Source organism: Rattus rattus, chromosome 9 (assembly GCF_011064425.1).
Source record: "Rattus rattus isolate New Zealand chromosome 9, Rrattus_CSIRO_v1, whole genome shotgun sequence".
NCBI lineage: Eukaryota > Metazoa > Chordata > Mammalia > Rodentia > Muridae > Rattus > Rattus rattus.
The window spans coordinates 73,540,439-73,565,283 of NC_046162.1; the positions used below are offsets into that span (position 1 = coordinate 73,540,439).

General features: G+C 46.0%; 1 long non-coding RNA gene across 1 annotated transcript in view; it reads left to right on the forward strand.

The window, feature by feature from the left end:
• The window catches only part of LOC116910414, a 59,903-nt gene that overhangs the window by 34,880 nt on the left and 178 nt on the right, over window positions 1-24,845 (forward strand). The window lies entirely within an intron of this gene.

Consider the following 24,845-nt stretch of genomic DNA (forward strand, 5'->3'; position numbering starts at 1 on the left):
CCCCTGCCTCCCGCCTCAACAGCAGCACCCAGGAGAGTTGTGACAATGTTACACAATGCGATACATGCAGATTCCAGGGGTGGGCTTGCTATTTTGGTTCTCTGGTTCTATCCTGCCAGATGTAAGTCAAAGCCGGTTGAGTTGAAAACAAGCAAATAAATCAACAGTGGTTGCTTAGGACGGAGGCTGGGGAGCGAGCAGGAAACAAACAGAAGAGCGAAGCACATCAGAATTGAGGTCTCTGCACGGCAGCCTGTTTAGGGGGTGGGACAGTGAGAAGTAAAGACACAAGGTGGAGAGGCACCCAGAAGAGCACCACACTTCCCATGGCCTCCACTTCCTGGAGCCGGCACCTTGTCAAATGGGGGACCTGCTTCTTCATGTCCCTGTGTTAGGGTGTGAGTAAAATAACTTGAAGACTTGCTGCTCCATTTTAGAGATTTCCGACAAGGGGAAGCCTCCAGACCCTTTGAACGCACCATTTTATTTGCTGACGTCACAAAAGCCAACCCTGTCTGAAGTGTCAAAGACGATATGATACAGAGGGAAGACGGCTCTGCCATTTGTATTAGTGTCCTAGGACTGCTGCAACAGCGTGCCAGGAGCTGGCTGGCTTGTGACAATAGACATGTATTGTCTCACGGTTCTGAAGGTTGGCGGTCCAAAGTCAGAGCCCCTGAGAACCCTATTAAGAATCTTCCCTTGCCTTCTCTCAGCTTCTCATCGTTTGACAGGAAGCTTTGTGTGTCTTGACTTCCAAGTGCATCAGTCCAGGCGTCTGTCACCACGGTGCTCGCCTTCCCGCCACATCTCTGTAACGCTCTCTCTGCAAGGATACACCAGTCACATCAGATTACGGCCCAGCTCTTGTTTTTATTAAATACATCTGAAATTATCCTATTTCCAAATATGGTCACACTCTGAGGTACAAAGAAAGCAAGACGTTGACATCACATTTTGGTGAAGATACACTTCAACCCTTAACATCATTCATCTCTCTACTTTTGAATCTAAGCCCAGGCACTTACTGGCTATGTGATGCTAGGTGACTCTTCTAACTTGCCTAAGCCAAGGTTTCCTCCTCTAGGTCAGGCTATGGAGGAGGAGAGGGTTACAATGTTTCTCCCAGAGTTAAAGATAGGAGCACATTTGGTGGAGAGTGGTCTGCCGTGGACTCACGCAGGGGGTGAGGTAGAGCAGAATACTTCTGACCCACTGAATACTAAGATACAAATGGAAAGGAATCAGGCTGTGTGGTCAGAGACATGTGAATCAATCATTCTACCACCATAGTTCTCAACCCTTGGGTCAAGACCCCTTCAGGGGTTGCCTAAGACCATTGGAAAACATTTCCATCATGATTCATAACAGAAGCAAACTGATATGTAATGAAGCAGCAACAAAAAATATTTTATGGGGGGGTAGGTTCACCACAACATGAGGAACTGTATTAAAGGGTCACAGCAATAGGAGGGTTGAGGAATTATCTACATGATTCTTCACACATTAATGCCTTGCATTTACTCTAGGCTACTTCATAACAGGTTCTGCCTGGTGTGTGTGTGTGTGTGTGTGTGTGTGTGTGTGTGTGTGTGTGTGTGTCCTAGGTGCTCACTGTGTATTATTCTTAGGACATTTGGAAGAGCTAATTACAGATATTCTGATCCATCCATCCATCCATCTATCCATCCATCCATCCATCCAACAAATGTATAGTGAACAGTCAAGAAAAAAAAGAACAAAATAAAGAATCTATTCTTGGTGCTTTCACTAGAAAGGAGGATCACGGAGCCTAGGAATGTGCTCGTTATTTATACTCTAAGCAGGCACAGATATGAAGAAAATGAAACAGTGAGGACTCAAGACATCAGATGCAGGGAAGGCCACACAATCCGTGATTGAAGCCCAAAGGTGCATGAAATGTAAGGACTGTTTTCTGCCTGGAGAAAGAAAAAGCAAGCTGAATGGTAGAGCAGAATGAATGGTACGTATGGAGGCCGAGACCAGACCTACCTGGCATGATCAAGGGTAGCAGGAAAGCCCCGGTGGCTGGAGCATACATGTGGTAAATTTTAATAACAAAACTATGTAAGCCTAGTTGTAGAGACACACGAGAACGTGTCAAGGATTTAAAGTCAGCAAGAACCCAAGTTGAACTTGATCCCTGATTACTTTCAAATGCTTGGGTAACTCATTGAACGTTGGTGAGCGTCCGTTTCCTTATCTGTAAAGTGGGGAAGGAAGAGCTGTTTTGCAGGGGTTTTGCAAAGTGAAAACTGAGGTTTGGAAAAGGATGTGCTCTGGAGAGATTTGGGGTGGATCCGCTTCTATACATTACTTACTCTGGGGCTTCCAGGCTGGAGTTGGGCTTTTTCACAGGTGAAGTGGGATAGTAATAATAGCATATAATAAAGTCTACCTCAGGACTTTATATTCTCTCTCTCTCTCTCTCTCTCTCTCTCTCTCTCTCTCTCTCTCTCTGTCTGTCTCCCAGCATTGAGATTATAAGGATGTGTTACCACTCTGACTCCGTCCCTCCCTCCCTCCCTCCCTCCCTTTCCCTTCTCTGTCCATGAGTTCTAGGGAATCAAACTGAATCCCTCATATTTGCAAAATGAGCGCTCTGTGACCTTATTCCTCAGCCCTCCTGTTTTTTTCTTTTTTAAACTTTTTATCCTTCTCTCATACATTACATCCCAGCTTCAGTTTCCCCTCCCCCATCACCAGCTCCCTGCTGCATACCTCCCCTCTCCCCCAGATGTACTCCCCCTCCCTTCAGAGAAGAGCAGGCCTCCCAGGGACATCAACCGAACACAGCATAACAAGCTACGATAAGACCAGGCACATACCGTCAGGTCAAAGCTGTACAAGTCAACCCAGGAGGAGGAAGAGGGTCCCACAAGAGAGCAAAAGAGTCAGAGACAGCCCCTGCTTCCACAAGAACACCAAGTTAGTCAGCCATAACATATCTGTAGAGGACCTAGGTCAGACCCCTACAGGCTCCTGATCTCTGTAAGTTCCCTTATGAGCCTTGCTCAGATGATTCTGTGGGCTGTGTTCCCCTGGTGTGTTCCTGACCTCTTTGGTTCCTCCCATCCTCCCTCTCCGCCACCACAGGACTCCCCAAACTCTGCCTAATGTTTGGCTGTGGAGCTCTACATTGGTTCCCATCAGTTGCTGGATAGTCTCTCTGGTCTCTTTGATGATGATTCTGTTAGGCTCTGGTTCCAGCCCACTCTGTGGGCAGGACAGTCTATAGGTCCAAGGTATCATCTTCACTGAGCTCTTGAGCGATGTCTCTCATGTGTGCTTGCCATTTTATCTCTATGGGTCAAAATGGGCTTTCTGTAGAACAAACCGTCCCAGCATGAAACACCGGTCTTGCCTCACACCTGCTCCGTTTTAGCATTGGCTCGGTCCGCACACCAGATAGTCTGTATTCTAAGACTTGGTGAATTGGACAGCCACAACTGTTGCCCTGGCTGCCCTGACAAAAGTGGGGAAAGGGGCATGGTGAATTGTGCACCGAGTCTTAAATATTCTTCCCAGAACCAGCACTCACGCGACCACACTTCCAAGTAAAGAGACAGTACAATTGCCCCATCTGTTCAAAGGGAGAACAGAGAATATCTAGACGTCACATAATGACTTATTCTGTGTTAGGCATGGCACGGACTCTTCTTCTTTTCTCTGTGCTGCCCAGCTCCTCCTCCACTTACCCTTGGTCCCTTTCTGAACTGCGTATCGTGACTGACTCAGGAATCCTCTCCTTAACGGCGTCCAGACTGCAATTTTGCCAGTCACCAACAGGGAGACAGGGAGTGAACTGCTTGCTCCGGGGTGAAGAACCAGTGGGCACAGGGTGTAAGAGATGGATCCGAATGCTGTCTAATTCAGGACTGTGAGAAAGCCCAACATGTGAATACACCACGCCGTAAAGAAATGTGTGCAGCACACACGTATGTGCTCCTGAAAACCAGTGCACTTGGGACCTCAGCTATGGAAGGTAGAGCTTTCTAGACATTTCTTACACTTGTTGAGCTCAGCACTTTATCTGAGGAAAAAAAAAAGGTTTGTTGTGGAATCCAGAGAAACTTTAAGTGTGTAAAAGGAAATGGAGTCCCAAGCGAATGTCTATTATTGACGTAGGATCCGCCATGTCAAGGACCAATGCCCCAGATCCGGCAAGTGGCAAAGCTCGGTGAGTGCTGAGGCTCAGAGGGATAACCAAACCTTCCTCTGACAGAGTGTGCAAGCATGAGTGTTTCCAAAAAAAATTGACGAGTGTGTACAAATCCTAGCCATGGCAGCTTTCTGCCCCCTGGTTTTTGCAGCCCGATGGCCCCCTGTAGAGACCTCCAACCAAGACTAGCTGTGCTGTGTGCGAATAATAGGCACACTGAAGTATAGGGTGGCTGCATAGTCGGTGGTACTACATCGCAATGCACAACAGCCCGCCTGGCATCAGCTTTTCCGTGTCTGTTTCAGTGTGTCTGTCCTTCCTTTACTCCCTCACAGATCCTAGACAGGTCAGGGTACCAAGCAATGCAGAATGCAGCCTTTCTATGTGTTTAGGCAGGGGGATGAGGTTCTCTTCGGCCATCTTTTAAAGAAAATGTTTCTTTATTCTTGGATCTTTTGTCTATAGATACAATGAAATATGATCATATCCCCCCATTTCCCCCCTCAATCTCCTCCTCTCTCACTTACCACAGCCCCTCCTAGCTCCATATCTTTTTTTTTTTTAAATAGCCCACTTCATCTAGTTACTGCTGCTTATTTGTCTACAGTACGGGCATGGGGCCATTCACTGGAGTGTGAGAAACCCATCACTCAAAAAGAATGGTTCTCCCTGCAGATAGCTATGTGGTGAGGGATGGGGCTTGCAGAGAACCTGCCCTATCTGTGTCATAGCTCTGGCCGCCTTGATCCTGCAGCTGCTGTGTGGCCGTGATTGGGATTAGTGTATCATGTCCAGAATTCAGTGTTTAGCCTCACTTCTCCCACCCTCTGTCTTTACATTCTTTCTGCCTCATCCTCCATGATGCTCCCTGAGCCTTATGTGAGGAGATGCTTGTCAGTCATCGTGGTTTTCCATATTGACTGGAATTTTCTATACCTTTAATCATTAACCAATTCAGCATATGGGAGTCCGACAGATGATAACTAAGGGCTGCTGAAGGGTCACGAAAGCATTTTTAGGAGAGGAAGCATGAGCACATACGTACATATATACTCAGGGAAGGGCGTTAAGAGCCGGGTAAAATAGCAAATGGCAAAGACACAAACCAAGGGAGAGGAACCAGGTCAGAGTCTAGATGGGAGATCTTAAGATGTGGAGCATGGGTAGAAGGGTCAGATGGCAGAAGCTCTAACTTCCTAAGAACAGAAAAAGCAGGGGAAGGGGGATTTGGTTTGCTATAACGGCTGGCCTGGCACATGCTTGTTTTGGATAGGATACAAGGTCAGACAGAGATGGAAAACTGGAGGTGTTGAGGCTCTGCAGTATTGGCCAGACACAGGAGAGAAGAACAGAGATGGCACCACCAGGGACTCCAATCAGATATGCATTTCTAATGCCACCAACACAGTGGCTGGGTGACGATTTTCTTCCCTCCTAGCCCACATGTAGAAGAAAATCGCATGGTAGAAGGTTAGAGGGTGCCAGGCAGCTGCTGACAAAATACAAACAAGCGAGGGGATAGAGCATGGAAAACAAGGAGTGAAGAGATAGCACAGGAAAACCAGAGCTGACCCTGAACCACCCTCATCCTTGAATAGTAACAAAATGAGACAGACTGGGCCACAGCTACTGATACAGTCTCTAAAGTACAATGAGACCTCCAGAAATGTCAACACTCACGATACAGTGTTACTTTTGTGATCGGGGTTATTTTGTTAGGTAACATATTTGTCTTGTCATTGTGGGGGCAGCTAGTCTATGTCTCTGCTTTCTCTGTTCTTGAACATAATCCACTCAGAATTTTCAGAGTTCCGGGCTGGAACTCCCAGAGAGAGTGTGCAGTTGATATAGCCAGTATCTTCCTCAGCTAGTACCTTGTACCAGGTCATGCCTGCAGCCTTTGACCTGTAGATCAGGTCTAGTCAGTTGATGCCCAGGTGACAGGTTCACATGGCAGAGGTATGCTTAATGTGTAAGGGTCCTCCCAGAAAGATTTAAGACTTTCCACAGCATTATTCTAGAAGGAATAAAATGACAAGCAGCACTTTTCGCTTAAAATCTGAAGAACATTTCTTCTCCCGCTCTTCATAATAGGTCTCTATCCATTTCTTTAAGTTTTAATTTCTTTCCAACTTACTTAGCTGAACATCATCCAAATATCCCCATGTAAAGCAGCTAGTTCTAGAAGTCCTATATACAATGTTTGCTTGGAATTTGCCCCCCCCAGCCCCCCTACACACATATACACACCCATACTCATACTTATGAAGCTCACATGTTATGGTATTTTTAAATCCCTGGCTTCCATTTTAAGGAAAAAATAAATTATTTTCTACATATAACTTTGTTCCTGGCAGGCCTGCACTAACTGTGGTAGTGTGGAATCTTCCAAAGCGTGATAAAAATGAGTGGTTTCAGTTTCAAAGTGAGATTTTTTTCGCCACTTAATATAAACCATTCTGGCAATACCTAGCATATTCTATTATCTGGAGCAGGCTTTTTCTTTGAGGGACCAGAGAGTAAACATCTTATAGTCTATACCCCCAAGCAGTATCTATCACAGCTCCTCAATGCTCTCTACATAGCCACAGACAGTCTGTAAATGAGTGAGCCTGGCTGTGCGCCAATAAAACTTTATTTACAAAAATAGGCAGCAGGCTGGGCTTGGCCAGCGGGCCATAGTTTTTTGCAACTCCCCATCTAGAGGGTAATTATTTATGACTTTGGCTACTTGGCAGAGTAAAAATGATTCTCACAATGATGATGCATTTTCCCTAACAGATGGCAAAGAATTTTGAGGTTCTATTGACTCTTTTACGTGAATTAAGTTATACAGTGATAAATAATTGAAGGTCGCCAGATTACACAAGTGTGGACTCATGCAGTGTTTAGTCTGTGTGGCCATATGCAGTAGCCCCGAGTAGATTTCACACGGCTTTCCTTCAGTTCCAACTTGAGAGCAGGCTAAGAAAAAGGAGTAAGGCTTGTGTTTTCACCTGACAAGGTTTCCCCTCCCTTCTGATTGGTTTGGACATCGCAACAACAGCCTCAAACACACACATAAGTCAAACAGGGCCTTGTTTGCAGGGAGTTTATGGTCTAGGGAAGGTATAGTCATTTCTTCAAGGTTGCCCAAACAAAATGCTAGAGATCGGGAAGCTTACACAGAAATGGATTGTCGGAAAGCTCCAGGGGTTAGAAGTGTGAGTCTGGAGTCACAAGACAGGGCCTCTCTGGGACCGGTAGTTGAAAGCTTTCTTGCTTCAGTCTAGCCTCTGGGGGTTACCTGAGCTCCCTAGTGCTCCTTGACTTATAACCACAGCTCGCTGTATCTGCCTCCATTGTCCCATGTCCCTGTTTCTAAGGATACCAGGCAATATTGGATTAAGTATCCACTCTTCTCTTGAATGACCTCATCTGAACTAATTACATCTGCAAAGATAGTGTGTCCTTATAAGGTCATGTTCTGTGGTCCTGGGAATCAGGGCTTCAGTATATCTTTTGCAGTGAGACACAATTCGGTCCATTACATAACAAGGGTACATGTGAAAACAGAACAGCTAAGACAGCAATCTGCAAGGGACGGGGTGAGGGCAGGGGCAGAAGGAATGAATTGTTCTTGTGAGGGTCAGCGAGGCTCTGTGGATGAGGCAGTGCCTGAGTAGACTTTGGACAAGGATGTAGAATATTTGCCGGGTGCAAAGGGGGCTTTTGAATGAGACCCGAGAATGGATGAACGCCCCCTGCAGGCACAGCCACTGAGGCAATAGTGAGGAATAGTCTGCTCCACCACAATCTGCTACCTCTGGAAAGGTGCTTTAGGCTTGTCCTCCACAGAGATTAAAGGTCTGGGAAGAGGGCTCCATGGACAAGGCATTACAGCACAAGCTTGAAGACCTGAGTAGTCAGGACACACATAAAGCCACGCATAGCAGCATGTCTAAAATCTCCACGCTCCTACAGTGAGTTGGGAGGCAAAGATAGGAGAAGCCCTGAAGTTCTTGAGCCAGCTAGCCTGGTACACAGCAGGGAACAGCAAAGAGACTCTGTCTCAAACACGGTAGAAAGGGAGGACTTCAACCTGAGGTCATTCTCTAGTCTTCATACACATGCCAAGGCATGCGCTCATACACATGAACACGTCATGCATGCTTAAATAAATAAATAAAATAATAAATACTAGGTCCTAAACACCACAGCTGTTCAGGACAGTTAGAGGAGCTCTGGCAACTCATAGGGAAAGGGGCAAATCAAAATAGAAGGCAGGAGGCTGGGTGTCACATCCTGGGACTTGACCCAAGCAAATTTGCATGACAAACACCTTTTTACACTGTTTGCTCATTAGTAATATTACCTAAAGATGGCTTTAGTGGCACTTTACATAGGATGGAGAAAGTGTCAATTGTTTCAAAGATTAGATACACCCCTAGGTAGCTTGAGGGAGCCTTGACATTAACCGTGAGAAGGGACAGACCCTCCCCCAGTTGTGACACAAGAGGTTGAGTGATGTTTCCAGCCAGGCTCTGTGCAATATGATAAAATGTGTTCTATGTCTTTGTCCCCATTTACAGATAAAAGCATGCAGGGTCAAAGAGGTTAAATACATGGTCCAGCACACACAGCTAGTGATTTTTTTTCCCCAAAGATTAGCTTTTTTAAAATGTGCACACATTTAACATATAATGCACGAGTAAGTATTTGGCCACATTTAACACGGCAACTACTAGCTATACATAGTTATTCAATAATGGAAATTAAAATTCTGTTTCTAGATGGCATCGATCCGCTTTAAGGGCTCAGTAGCTAAGGGTCAACACGGGATGTTTCCTTGATGACCACGTCTGAGTGCTGCCACACGTCTCCTTTGTGTCTGGCCTCGAAACAGCACGGTATAGCATTTTCTAGCTATCACAGGCAAAGGAGAGAGGATAGAGCTCGCTATGGCTTGTGGAAGGTGTGTTCCCACTCTATTAGGGAATATAATCCAGTCATTCAACTAAAGGAAAGTTAAAGGGTGTTTTCACAACCCACCAAAGTGCAGCTAAATCAGGAGAGCCTTCCCTACGGCAACTGCCTCTGCGTGTTCCCTGTAATCAGTTGTGCGCTTCAGGAACACAGCCTCATCAATCCCATTAAATTAGCAATGTCAACTTAAACATCACGGACTCCATACGATGCTGTTCAAATTTGCTCTGGAAAATATTTGGTTTATAGGAACCATCAACGTTATGAGTTTGTGCCTGCTTTTATTTTTTTTTCCTCCAGCTTAAGACAATATTATACTCAAAGTAATATAATTAAATATAAGGGCCAGTGGAGAATGTTTTTATTACATTCTTTTATTTGTTTGCAGGGTGGGGGGAGTAAACATGCACCATGGCCTTTGTATAGAGGTCAGGAGACAGCTCTGAGCTGTTGGTTTTTTCCCTTCATCCTGGGTGTCCCAGGGATCATCTCAGGCCTCAAGGCTTGGTGATGAGGACCTTTACACTCTGTGTCTCCTCCTGGTCCCAGTGAGGAGTTTTTAATTTATCTTCGGAAGAGACTGTTAAGACACCTTGAGGAACCCTACACAATAGCTCTTAGGGTGACAGAGCCCGAACCTGCCATCCGTAACACCCACAGGCTCACCTAGCTTCTGTGGTGTCAGGATCCTACCCAGTCTTATCAACCAGGACGCTCCTGGCACCAGGATGTCATAATTCTACGAGGCTCCATTGCAACACGACTGGGCAGCTGACTAGGCTCCACACTGACAGGGCGTTTTACTCCACAATTTCCTAATCACCCCCCCCCCGTTTTAGAACTCAATTAGTGCAATCTGATGTACACCATTCATAAAAGCAGAATTTCCCACCGCCATTTCTTAGCTCTCAATTCTCGGAACATTTTGCAGAGAGCAAGGAGACCACAAAGCAAGATGTATCCCTTTTGGTTTTCTGGCACATTTTTCCTCCGTCTTAATCAGACCCACTGTTCTCAAGCACCACGCGGATGGGAAATGGGACTCGAGAGCATCATTTTCATATTACCACTCCACAATGCTGTACTGAAGACCTTCCTATCTTCCCACTTAATCTCCGGCCTCCAGCTTTCCCCTCGAAATCAACAGATGAGTCTCACATTCATCCTCACCATAAATGAGAGCTGGAGAGCAGGCTGGGGTATTCCTTGGTGGTAGAGAACTTGTTCAGCATGCACGACACACCGGGCTCCAGCTCCAGCATTGAAAAAAAAAAAAAAACCCTAGAAATAGAAAACACTCTAGGCTGGGCCCTCACATTCACCACACCCCAGAGCAACTGCTGGCCCCGGCTCATCTCACCACTGATTGAAGCTGTCAGGGGAGCCCACGCAGGCAACGTCTATGCCACTGGGGAAGTACGCACGCTGTTATTTTTAGTAATATTACATATTACATTGAGACCCCTTATTTATGCTGTTGGTTTGCATTTACACCCCCCACCCCCGCCAGAACCTGACTGACTCTTTGACTGCTCATTTCCAAAATGGTCTTGGAAAGTAGCCCCACTCTTTCCTGCACAGTGAGACTAGAAGAATGTGGGCTTCTGAAGTGGCTGACAGGAAAGTCACCAAAGACTGTGAGCAGGAAGGACAGCATAAAGCACAGGGAAAAAACGAAGACAAAACAATCACTTAGCACTGTCTGAAATACTCCAAAGGCACACTAACTAATCCTAGGAAGGGGTCTAAATACCTCCCTTTGTGCCCTGGAGAAGGTGTTCCTGACTCTGGGATAAGTCAGTAAAGCAATCTTTCACTGGGATTTTTACAAGTGTTGTTAATTATATATAACTGCAGAAGGTCAATTACACTAAGCTAATAACTGTACTCACCATTTATTTGGCTTTTCCTCTATACTGTATATGATGTCGAGCTATTTACATATTTTACCATATTTATTTCTATAACCGTGCAGTGAAGGTAGGTGACATTATTTCTGCTTTACAGATTGAAGAACGAATGATGAGCCTTGGGAATTAGCCTGAAGTCATGATAAATTTTCCAATCAGTATTTGAACTCGGAACTTGCTGAATTCCCAGTCCAGACAGCCTTTCAGGCAAAATACCGTACACTAATTTGCTGCTACTCTTCAATGTTAAGCATTTTAAAATAGGATCTTGCTACAGTGCACAGGTTAGTCTCAACTTTGCAATCCTCCTGCCTCAACCTCATGAGTACCCCCATGTTATAAGCATGTGTCACCACACCTAGCTTTCAGCCTAAGCATTCTTAGGTTGAAATCTCAATATATGCTTCAAATTCAGGAGAAACTATGGAAGCATTACCAGATTTAGGGGCAGAGTGCTGAGGACAAATCGAGAGCCTCCGATGCTCTGTATTGTGGTACTGAGTCCCAGCCTGGAGATCAAGTTATACCTCAGGGTGTTGGCAACCTGAATACCCTTCCTAGAATTACCTGCCTTTCTGCCTTTACAAGGTTTAGCCCAATGTCCCCGTTGTATGTTCATCTCCAGCCACAGAGAGAAGCTAGGACCTTTTCATCCCAAGGTGAGCTCCTAGCAGGGTTCTGTAAGGAAGACTTCACTTCTCTTCTAGGGTCACCTCTGTGAGGAGTTTAACCACCAACATCAGGACACCCATAAGGACCACTGCATAAGATGGGGGGATTGCCTGCATAAAAATTCAAAGGGAATCCTTCGAGCCTGGATAGTTCCCCCTCTGTTCTCTTGGTTTGCGTCCTAATTTCTGTCAATAGAGCATTACTTCTGTATAGAAAAAGAAAAACCCGAGTGAGATTTAGACCCTGGTTAACTTGAGGAGATCTCAGTGTTAGGTAAGCTTCCATAGTTAACTCTAAACTAGTCTCCCAGGCGTGTAAGCAGCTCCCCCTCTCAGCATACCTCCGCCTCCAGGCCCAGGAACAGATCCAGAAAGCTTACTTCCACATACGACTTCTCACTCAGTTCACGTCAGGGAGAATGTATCCCTCAGTAAGAAGAAAAGTACTGACAGGAGCTTTTGTAGGATTACTTCATCGTCCATAAGACATATTTTATAAAATTGATCTAACATGAAATCTGTGATATTTATTTATTGTGAACTTGCCTAGTGTAAAAAGTCCGTGGTTGGCAAATAATGTTTGTATGATTATAGTTTATGAAGAAAAAGGATGTTACAAGTAAAAAGGAAAATTATGAACTGAACCGTCATGATAAAGTCCTCACTCCCAGTACGATGGAACTTGAGGATGAAGGTTTGAAAGGGTCTTGGGGATGAGGTCTTCGTGATTTTATAAGAAGAGATGTCGGGGGGTTGGGGATTTAGCTCAGTGGTAGAGTGCTTGCCTAGGAAGCGCAAGGCCCTGGGTTCGGTCCCCAGCTCGAAAAAAAAAAAAAAAAAAAAGAAAAAAAAAAAAAAAACAGAAGAGATGTCGGTTGTAGAGCATGGGCGTGGCTTGCTGGAGACCTGCGTTTGATACCTGTTGTGGAGAAGGAGGAGGGGGAGGAGGAATAAGAGGAGGAGGATCAGGAATAGGAGGAAAGAGAAAAAGAAATAAAATAGATCAGGAAATGTGCTCTCCATGCCGTGTGGGCACAGTGAGAAGGTGGCTGTCTCCAGGCCAGGAAGAGAGCCCTCCCTACAGTCCAGCCCCGCTGCCTCCCTGCTTTCAGCCTCCCCAGTCTCTAGACTATGAAAAACTAGTTTTCTGTTTTCTAATCCATCCCATCTATGGCATTTTTGTTATGACAGCTCACGTTGACTACTTCACCATTCATTTAGAAAGACCTGTTTACATACAAAAGAGGACAGCCTTGCAGTTACTGCATGAGTGTGTGTGTGTGTGTGTGTGTGTGTGTGTGTGTGTGTGTGCGCGAGCGTGAGCGTGTGCGTGCATGCCCATGTGTTCACGGGAGCAAATCTGGCATGACTTCTCTTTGGCAATGCCTTTAACTTAAGGTGATAAAACTGCCTCTAAGACTTTTTTTTTTTTTTTTTTTTTTTTGGTTCTTTTTCCGGAGCTGGGGACCGAACCAGGGCCTTGTGCTTCCTAGGCAAGCGCTCTACCACTGAGCTAAATCCCCAACCCCAAGACTTTTTTTTTCATATAATGCAGAGTTTTTTTTCCCCAATAATTTGGATGGGGTTGTGGCCAAATAGAACTGTGAAGTTTTACTCTTTTGACCAAAACTTCAAAGAACCTATAATGCGTGATAAATTAAAAAGCTACACGTCAGAACGTTCAAGCAGCAAGATTTAGTACTCTATGGTGAGAGCGCTGAAACAGAATGGATTTACGTTGCCAGCTGTTGACACTGAGTGGTGAGTCTGTCTGAGCTATTGTACGGTCTTCACTACTTTTTGGAGCTGCTTTAAAATATGCATGATGTTTGTCTTCTGGGGAAGAGAAACTTAGTTTTAGTCAATGGAGTGTCACTGGGTATATCCACACTCTAGGGCAGGCCCCATGCCCAGGAAGATGACCAACAGAAAATGGACTCCGTGTTTTCTAATGTGCCTTTTTGTCACTGTTGCTAGTTTTCTATTGTTTGTTTGAGAGAAAGAGCATGAAGTTGAATGGGTAGGGAGATGGAGAAACCTGGGATGGATGGGGGAGGGGAAATATGATCAAAACACATTATACAAAAAATATTTGTAAACATTTTAAAAGTGAAAAAGAGAAAAACAGCCAAAATAGATGTGATGTGAAATTTTAAGTGTTCATGCACGAGGAGAGCTGTTTATACAGTGACGAGGGGAGACATTCAGCTTGCAAAGTAAGAAGGGTTCTTTAGTTGTGTGTTACTCCATAATATTTTTTTTAAATGGAAAAGAACAACTTCCTGGCCTCTTTCTAACCCATGCACATGGTGCCGGCTGACTGGATTGAGAGAGATGGTTCCACGCACTATTTTCACAGCTGTCTTATCAGTTTCCTGGGCTGAAGCAGAGTGGAGCACAGGGCTCAGATTTGGGGGACGCGGGTTTTGGGGCTCTGCTGTTTTAGTTTGAAGAGGAGGGTATGTTCCCGAGTTGACCTTTTAGAGAAGAGATAATTCCCCAGAATCGGGGAAAGTGGGGCTTTCAGAGTAGGGTGAGTTTCGTGGTCCATGGAGAACCCTGCCAGCATTGTGGGGGAAAATGATTTGGTATTCAATTATTTTCACTTGGGATCGTTCCCAAAGTAGGCAGAGTTGGACTAGATAAAGCTTCTCTGTTCCACCCACCCCTCCCCCACCCTATAATTCCCTGAGCCCCAGGTGCAGCAGGCTGGCTTTGTTCAGGGGGGAAGTAGGGCATGCACTAGGTAATTAAGGAAAGTATCTTTTAGTGCTTTTGGCCTATTGACGTCACACCATGGATGCCTCCTCTTGGCTTTGGTGTGGAAATGAGAATTTCCACATTTCCAAGGGAGTGTCTCTTGCAGTTTGGTTACTCACTGAATAATCAGGTAGGTTCTCACTTCTCTACACAATGTGGATTTCCCTGCCAGAGCTGAAGGCTTTATAAGAAGAAGAAAAAAAAATTTTTTTTTTTTGCAGACTTTTCATTTTCCTCATAGCCTAGTTTTAGGCTGGAGGTGTGGGCGATGAGCATCCAGGCCCTTCCTTCACGAGGCATTACACAATCTATTAAAGTTACACAGGGCGCAGAGAAGGGCCTATAACCCACTTTTAAAAAGTGTTTCATAATATATGTTCTGAAATGCTGGAAAATTCTTCAGGGCATGAACTTATCGATACCGTTTCTTGATGGAAGAGAAGTCTTGAAACAATGAAATACTCATTGCTCCTGTAGTTCACAGGCTAGAAGGGGAAAGGTGGTGACAGGGGCTGGCGGAGTTTAATAAACCCTTTGTCTTTGGAACTTGTCAATCACCAATGGTCCAAGGGTTTGGACCCCATGCTCAGAAAAAAAAATGTCCAATTTTGGGAGGGTGCAGTTGACAGTTTCTCACTGCAGATTTCTTTAGAGAGTTTCGTCAAAACTTTACCTTCTCTTTCTCCCCCCCAGAACTTTTAAGGTAAATTTACTGTCTATGCTTACATCAACATAAGTCAGACGTCAGGAGCTCACTCTTGAGTTATGTGGCCATGCAAGTAGGGAGTTGGAAAAATGAGTCGCAACGGTCCTAGATTTCGAGCTGCTTTTCTTTCACTGGTTTCTTTAAAAAACAAACAGGTATTGGGTGACAGGCCAGGTACCGTTGCAGGTGCCTGCAGGCCCTATGTCGAAACAAAGCCAAGGTTCTCGTAGAGCTCTCATAGACTTACACAAGAACACGAACACAAGATAGCGATGATGGTAAAATAAACCAGAACAAGATGAGTCCAAGGGAGGAGGTCACGCAAGAGTCCCAGATATTGGATGAAGTCAGTTGGGAAAAACCAAGAAAATTCCTAACTCAGGGAGCAATAACAAGCGGTTAGGATGGGAACGCCAAAGCTTAATGTGTTCAAGAACAACAGAACACCCAAATATGGCAGACTGGGGAGAAAGCACAGGAGAACAGAGAGGACCAGTCACCCTCTTCCTCTAGAGGCTTGAAGGTCAGCAAATGTGACAGAACGGCATCCAACAGTTCTAAGCAGAAGGTTTTTTTGTTTTTTTTTTGGTTCTTTTTTTCGGAGCTGGGGATCGAACCCAGGGCCTTGCGCTTCCTAGGCAAGCGCTCTACCACTGAGCTAAATCCCCAACCCTAAGCAGAAGGTTTTATTATGATCTTTGTAATTTAAATTATCAGGCTGGGTACTGTGTGGGAGATGACTTATATAAAGTGACCATAGTTGTAATTGTAGTGAGAAGTGACGGCAGCTTGCCCAAGGGCGGGGACAGAGAGAGCAGGCTTTTAGGCTATTCTAGAGGTAGGTGGTGCCTGTTAATTTACAAATAATGAAAAACGACTCCTTGCTGGTCCAGTTTTGTTCACTGAAAACCGTTTCGTTTCCCCGTTTATCTCCCCATCCTTCTTGAGACAGGATTCAGGCTGGGCTCAAACTCCATACATGGTCAAGGTTGAGTGTCCCTGCTTCAGTCTCCCTGCTCCTGGGATCACAGGTCTCTGCCACCATGCCTGACTCTGCTCCCTTTTAAACGCTAGCTTTCTCTGGGCTTTACTCTGGCCTTCTTTTCCCACTCATTCCATCCCATGCATTTTATCCCCAACTCTTTGTTGGCGAACACTAGAGTCTGTTTCTAGGCTGGGGTGCAGCTTAGCATGAAAGCACTTGCTTAGCATACGTGAGGTAGAGTTCAGTCTTCAGCACCACACAGACATGTAATAGTAATAACAATAACAATAGCAATAATAATAATAATGGCAATAGCAATAATAAGTACTAGTTTGCTTTCCTGTAGCTGTGATAAAACGCCATGACTAAGAGCAAACTTTCAGCTCACACGTTATAACCCATCATGGAGGGAAGCCTAAGCATGAACCTGGAGACAGGAATGGAGCAGAGGCCATGGAAGAATGCTGCTTACTGGTTTGCTCTCTGTAGCTCACTCAGCCTGCTTTCTGACACAACCCAAGACCACCTGCCCAAGAGGGTGAGCGGGGCCCTCCCACACTAATCATCAATCAAGAAAATGCCCTTAGATATGCTCACAGGCCAGTCTGATGGAGGCAGTCCCTCTCTCGAGGGGACTTCTCACAAGTTGACAAAAATAGCTAACAATAACAATAGAAGAAGAAGAAGAAGAAGAAGAAGAAGAAGAAGAAGAAGAAGAAGAAGAAGAAGAAGAAGAAGAAGAAGAAGAAGAAGAAGAAGAAGAAGAAGAAGAAGAAGGAGAGGAGAGGGAGAGGGAGAGGGGAGGGGGAGGGGAGGGGAGGGGAGGGGAGGGGAGGGGAGGGGAGGGGAGGGGAGAGGGAGGGAGGGGGGAGGGAGAGGGAGAGGGAGAGGAGAGGGAGAGGAGAGGAGAGGGAGAGGAGAAGGATATTTCCAGCCACGTCCCTTCATCTCAGTGCCAGCGTTAATAACCAGTGAGTACTCGGAGGCACTGTAGAGTCAGCATACACACTGCCCTCACTGTAGACCAGCCCTCCTCCTCTGCTCTCGCCACAGGAATGGCTACCCACTGGCCAAGCAGAGATATGGAAATCACTGTCTTCCTGCTGTTGTCCTGACAGGTACTGAGTGTCCAGTTCTCCTCGCCTCACAGAGGGGCTGGTCAAAGGGGAGCTTGACCAAGCGTGGAAATGGTGAGCTATTAACTAGAGTGTCCTTTAGGAAGAGCAGAACTTTGGTAATTAGACCCAAACCACAATACTAAAGGTGCCTAATAGTGCTTCTCAAGCATGCTGAACAAAAGAATGTTCTGGGGCACTGCAGAGGAGTAAAAACAAAACCCCCAAACTCGGGTGCTATGGACTGGTTATGTTTACCCCGAATTCCTGCTGAAGCTCCAACCTCTTGAAAATGGGTAAGCGCCTGAGGGTGATGGTTGCTACCTGTAATCCCAACATGGGGAAACTGAGGCAGGGGGCACAAGAGGTCAGTGCCAAGCAGACCATGTAACAAGACTGTTTCGGATTCATACATGGAAACGGTTAAAGCCAAATATGGTCTTAAAGAGTAAGATGATCCTGAGACATCTTACCAAGGCTGCAGTGGTCCACACCACTCTTTGAGTTGGTGAAAGACGACAAGAAGAAGAAGGATGCCGGAAAGTTAGCCCAAAAAAGACAAAGACCCAGTAAATAAATCTGGAGGCAAAACCAAAAAGAAGACCTGGTCCAAAGGCAAATTCAGGACAAGCTGAACAATCTCATCCTGTTTGACAAAGCTACTTACGACAAACTCTGTAAGGAAGTCCCCAACTACAGCTTATGACACCAGCTGTGGTCTCCGAGAGACTGGAGAGTCGAGGCTCCGTGGCCCGGGGCAGCCCTTCAGGACCTACTTAGGGAAGGACTCATCAAGCTGGTTTCAAAGCACAGAGCCCAGGTAGTTTACACAACACAAAGGGTGGAGACGCCCCAGCTGCTGGTGAAGACGCATGAACAGCTTCAATCAGATGTACATTCGGGAAAATAAAACTTTATTGAATCAAAAACAGTAAGATCCCAACTCCATAGGACCGATGTCCTTTTAAGAGGAGAAAGAACACCCATGTCCCTACCCAGTCACACTGGGTAAAAGGCCACATGAGGGGACACTGAGAGAAAGCAGCTACGTGCAAACCAACCCAGAAACCAATTCTTGACACTAGACTTTTGATATGTACAAGATTGAGAATATAAGTTTCTAGTATTTAAACCATTCAGCCTATATTTTTAATATTCAACCCTTACAGACTTGGGATGGCCTCAATCTCCCTGTCCTCGGCCCCCAAGTGTTGGAATTGCAGGTAACACTATGCCTGACTCAGGCAGGGATATAAGTGTGCACAAACCTTCACTTGTTCTTCACGTGGAAGTGGTTCTTAGGATGACAGCCACCATCGTCCTATCGGCTAGCTCGTTGTAATAGGTTTTCTCCACTCTGCCTGGCCACTCGACCAATAGGAGCTGAGCAGACCAAGTCGTCTGCTCTACAACGTTGATGTTTGGGGAAGATCCTTCTTGGGAACACTGGAGTATTTAAGCAGTTAAAGGGGTGGTAGAAGAAAATGCAAATTACAAAAAGGTTTGCAAATCTCTGAGTGAAAGATGCTTCTGATAGTGTTAGGCCTGAGAGTAGTCAGTCATGAGCTAGTGCCTCACTGGCTCAGAGAAATAAAAATGTACCCAGTGTGCTCAAGTCAGTGTTTACCAGGACCCACTTTACGTTATTCTTACCCTTGGACCCAACCAAAAGGCCTTGTTTTATTACTTTTCTATTCTTGTAGTAAAACACTATGACCAAGGCAGCTTACGGAAGGAAGGTGATTTTAGGCTTATGGTTCCTGAGAATTAAGTGTCTATCACCATTATGTCAGGGAAATGTGGCCACAGGTAGCCATGGCAGCGGCAACAGCTGATAGCTCACGTCTGGAACCAGAAACAAAAAGCAGAAAGAACAAACTCAGGATGGCAGGAGGCCTTTAAGTCTCAAAGGCCACCCACAGTAACACTTACTCCACCAAGGCCACACCTCCTAAGCCTCCCGGAACAGTCACCAACTGGGGACCAAGTATGCAAATTCCTGAGAATGTGGGGAGCATTTTACTCAGACCACAACTGGTCCCTCAATTTAAAGGATACTTCATATGAGAGATTAGAGATACATGCAAAAGTAAAATTATTCAAGAATACATGGTACCTCTTGTCACTTAGGTCACAAGGGTACAGCATAACTGGCAAATCTAAACAATCATCCTGTGACTAATATACATTAGGTCCTAGGAAAGTACTCCCTTACTTCCTTGCAGTAGGTCCTCAAAACTAAAGCTGGCTAAGTCAGAATGCCACAGAGATCTGTGGCCGGGGAGACTCCCAAAGGAGACGTCTAATGGGCAGACTCATCCTTCATTAACTGTCCTTTGAAACGGTGACCTTTTTTCCTTTACCTTTGTCTGACACTGTAAATTCTAAAGTCACACCTCAACGATTAAAGTATTAATTCCTAGAGTCAGCTATTCCAGAAGGAACAAGAGAGACATTGGCCATAGGCCTTCATATGTACAGAATCTAGAACATTCTGGTGACCTCCAGAAACAGCAGGATGTTCATCAAAGAAATGGGCCATTGTAGAATAATGATTATCGTAGTACCCTCCCACTTGTGGCTGACTTGCACATCCTTAAACTTCCTGTATAAGCTTTCAATTGTTCATGGAAATGATTCTAGGACGGCAGCCACCATCTTCCCACCCGCTAGCTCATTGTAGTAAGCTTTGCTCTACCATGGCCTGGCCACTGGGCCAATTAATTGGCTTCCAGTCGGGGCTGAGCAGACCAAGCTTTTTGCTCGGCAACGCTGATGTTGGGGAAGATCCTTCTTGGGAACACAGGAGTATCTGAGCAGTGAAAAGGGCTGGGTAGGAGAAAATGCAAATTACAGAAGCTCTCAATCAGCAAGCAGCCTTAGCAAGAATGCTATAGGTTGTAACAAAAGAAGTACACGCCTCCATTAGAACCAAGGGTCCACTTTCTGGCATCTCCTAATTATTCTTTCAATTTATGGTTCTGAGAGTATTCGTGAAATAGCATGATATTAAATAATTTGCACTGTGTTTGCGCACAAGCAGGTATAGATATAGCAAGTGAAGTGATAGCGAAACTTAAACGTTACCAACTACCAGATGCAGCAGGATGAAATCGGAACCCTTTAATTTATATATACAGTTTAGAATTTATTAGGTTTCCACAAATTAAGATTTTAGCTTTGAATCATTTTGATTTCTGTGGTTGCGGTTGTTGTTGTTGCCGTTGTTGCTGCTGCTGCTGCTGCCGCTGCTGCTTGAGATAAAGTCATATGTAGCTCGAACTGGTTTCCTGCTCCTTGTGGGGCTGAGGACGATCTTGAGCCTCTGATTCTCCTAGCTTTAGCTTCCTGGTGCTGGAGTTTGGTTCTTGCACCAAAAAGTTCTAAGCAACACTAGGGACTGAACCCAGAGCCTTATGCACGCTGAGATACCTGTCCCTATTCCCCTTCCGATTTCTGACATTGTGGTGATTTGAATATGCTTGGCCCAGGGAGTGGCACTATTTGGAGGTGTGGCCTTGGAGTATGTGCGTCACTGTGGGTGTGGGCTTTAAGAGCCTCACCCTAGCAGCCGGGAAGTCAATCTTTTAGCAGCCTTCAGAGGAAGATGTAAAGCTCTCAGCTCCTCCTGCACCTCCCTGCCTGGATGCTGTCATGCTCCAGCCTTGATGATACTGGACTGAATCTCTGGACCTGTAAGCCAGCCCCAATGAAATGTTGTTTTTTAAATAAGACTTGCCTTGGTCAGGTGTCTGTTCACAGCAGTAAAACCCTAATGAGGACACTATCCATGCCATCCACCATTCTCCCTCTGCCCACTACTGCCCTAGTTAGGATGCCCATTGTAACAAGCCCCTGTGTCTCTCAGCAAATGGGTCATCTCCCAGCCTTCTCTTTACTGTCTGTATATCTGCCTGCCTGTCTGTCTGTCTATATATCTGTGTATATGGTGGTGCACGTGCTCATGTGTGCGTATAAATATCCGGAAGAGAACCTCAGGTGTCATTCCTTAGGTGCTGCCCACTTTTTGTTTATGAGGTCTCTCAGTGATCTAGAACCGACAGATCAGACCAGACTGATGGGCCAGCAGGTCCCAGGGATCCATTTGTCTCTGCCTCCCCAACTCTAGGATTATAAGCAAAGTCACCATTGCAGACCTTTCATGAGTTCTGGGGTTAGAATACAGGTCCTTCTGCTTGCAAGGCAACATGTCACTGAGAGGACTATCTTCCCAGATCTATTTTTTTTTTTTTTTTGAGACAGGAGGTCACTAAGTTGTCCAGGCTAGTCTTGAACTTGTGATACTGTAATGCGTGTGTGTGTGTGTGTGTGTGTGTGTGTGTGTGTGTGCATCCGTGCATGTGCACTGTATAAAGGAAGGAAGGGGCTAACATAGGACAGCGACACCCACAGTGACACACCTACTCCAACAAGGCCTCACCTATTCCAACAGGGCCACACCTTCCAAAAGTACCACTCCCTAGGCCAAGCATATGCAAACCATCACAGAGAGCTAGCCAGTGAGTGGAGGTGGGGAGGTAGGAGAGGGAAGGAACGTCAAGGCTGACTTCAAGAGTCAAGGCTGTAAGACGATGGATGGTGGGAAGTGGAAGACTTGGAGAAATAGATGTTAGGTGAAGCTGAGGACATCCATGGGATCTATTCTCCAGTGTGCTTAGTGAGTTCCACGCCCGCCTTTCACGCCCCTGGGATCTGTTCTCCAATGTGCTAGTTCCCCGTGCCTACCTCTCACACCCCTGGCTCTGTACACACAGATTTCTGTCAGAGCTGGGCCCGGCAGGCCTATGAAAATACAGTCTACAAATACTGAGCAAGTCAGAGGGAAGGGACATGCAGTGCTTAAATACCTTTGAATGACAATCGCAGGGAATAATTACTATCGACAGGTTTTCCTCTCGCTTATTGGTACTGCAGGCTTTAGCTACTCGGGTTCCCTTTTATTCACAACTAATTCAACAACAGCACGGGGACCTGGTATCTGCTGGTGACAATAGCCAACTTGGTCATGAAAGACAGCTTCATCAAGTCAGTGAATCTGGTCACCCAGATGGATTGGCACGTCCAATGCCACGTGCTCCAGCACGCAGGGTTTGCTGCTGGCTCAGAGTTGGGATGGGGGTAGGGCAGGAGTGAGGATAGGGTGTGCCTACGGCCCCTCACCCACTGCTGTATACTGTAATGTGTGTGTGTGCACACACACACACACACACACACACGCGCGTGTGTGCACGTGCGCACTGTATACTGAGGGAGCCCTGGCGTGGGATAGTGAAGGAGTGGGCTAGCCGAGCTCTCCTGACATACAGCCTCACCAGGCTTGGTTCACTGTGAGCACTGCTCATCTGTCAAGCCAGAACGAGGGTAGCATGGCATTGCGGAAACAATTTAGAGATTCTCCAGGTGTGAATTTATGGGCCTGTGGCATTTGCCATCAATCAGAACTACGCTCCGTGGACTCCCTGCCTCAGAACAAATGCTGCCGGCTCTGTCGGAGAAGCCATGGCCTCGATGACACAGCAGGAGGCAGGTGCTGGTGGATCTCTGAGGGCTGCAGCTGGAGTGGCGGGGACCCCCATCACTGAGCCTTGGATGATGGCTTTTCAGACGCCCTTCTTGCCCCTTTGCGGTCCTTGTCCAGCAGGCAGCCCGAGTGACCTTTTTAAAATGTAAATTGGACTGTGTCACTCCTCCATTTAAAAGCTTTTACCAGCTTCCCTTCGCATTGAGGAGAAACCCCAAAGCTCTCACTGTGGAGGACACGCATGGCCACTCTGCTCTGGTTCTTATCATGTCCCCTCCCCTACATCCCCTCAGTCCAACCACAACGGCTCTCGGTCTAGCCAGCATCCCAACTCCTTCTCACTTTAGTATCTCTATTGCTCCCTTTTTTTCTAGGAAGTCCTCTGCACCCTTCATCCCTAGCGTAACAGCTTAGCTTTGACTCCAGATAGCCATTTAAATTCACCTGCTCAGTGGGACAGTCGCTGATCATTCTGGGTAAGCAGGCTCTGTCCTTCTCTTATTGCCACAAAAACACCTCCTCCTCCTCCTTTACTCCCTTTCTCCTCCCCCTCTTCTTCCTCTTCTCCTCCCCCCAGCCCCCCTCTTCCGTCTCCTTTTCAACTATAAGACAACATAACTTATAAGACTTTTACAATTATTGATGTGTTTATTTATGATCATCTTCTGTAAGTTTCCTGGGCTGTAATGAGTTTATCTACTACTCTACTCCTAGGGACCAATGCAAGGCCTGACACACATACAATCTACAGATGTTTGTGGAGTAAGTGAACAGGCAAGTAAACAGAGTCTTAGCCAGCTACTCCATGAGGCCTGCATCCATTTACATGTATATGTTATGTATCTGTATTATATGGATACATGATTTATTTCAGTTACTTAGTGGGTTAAAGTAACTTCTTTTCATCTTCCCTGATTCTGAATGTTCTTAGTCCAGGTAGTTTTTTTGGGCTATCTCATGGTTACAGTCATGCGCTGAGGCTAGCCTCATCTGAAGGGACAGCTGATGCTGGCTACCAATAGCATACACACTTAGGCTGTCAACTGTAGCTCTTACACATGGCCTCTCTATGGTCCTTGGATCACTGACAGTTTGGTAGCTGGCTTTTTTTAGCTGTAGTGTCCCCAGAGCCAGAGATTGTATCTCGGAGTCTCAGAGACTGCAAGGTTCCTTATGACCTGTCCTCAGAAGCCAGTGTCATTTTAACTGCATTCTATTCATCTTGAGTAACTCACAAGGCAGCAGACTCAGAAGGGAGAATCTTACAAGGGATTAGCTGCGAATCCCTGTCCACCAGGGTCATCTTTGGACAATGGCTACCATAGTCCTTCAGGTTTTTTGTTTTTGTTTTTTCGTTTTGTTTTAGTTTTTCAAGACAGGGTTTCTCTGTGTAGCTCTTACTGTCCTGGAACTCATTCTGTAGACCAGGTTGACCTTGAACTGCTGCCCGAGTGCTGGAATTAAAAAGGTGCACCATCATGCCCAGCCGCAGTATCTCAGTTCTGTAGCTATTCTTGGGTGATTATTTTTTTATTTGTTTCTTTTATGTTCTTGCCTAAACCTTCTAGTATTTGTATCCTTTATTCTAACGACTCTTCCCGGTAAAGGTGGAACATCCTTTCCTCAGTCTTCAGAGGCCTGAGATTAGCCATTCGGGGCCTGGTGACTCAGAGAAGCAGGTCTGCATTTGGAGGGGAGTTGTGACTGGAGAAACTGTGGTGGCAGAGCAGGGGCCATGCTATGCTACTGATCGGCATCCAAGAGCCCTGGTGCTCACTGTTCATTACTGAGAGCGGGCGCTGACCCTGGCCACCACTCACAGCACTGAAATCACTGGCTGTGAGAGCCAAGTCCAAGGAGAATTGAATTTGGGATGGTTTCAAGGGTAGAGCATGCCAGCCCTGTCTCGTTCTGCCGTGTAGTGAATGTTTTCATCCAAGTGCGAGCTGCACTCCCTCTCCACCTCTCTTGCGCCCCCTCCGCCCTTTCCAAATGTCCTTCCAGCTGC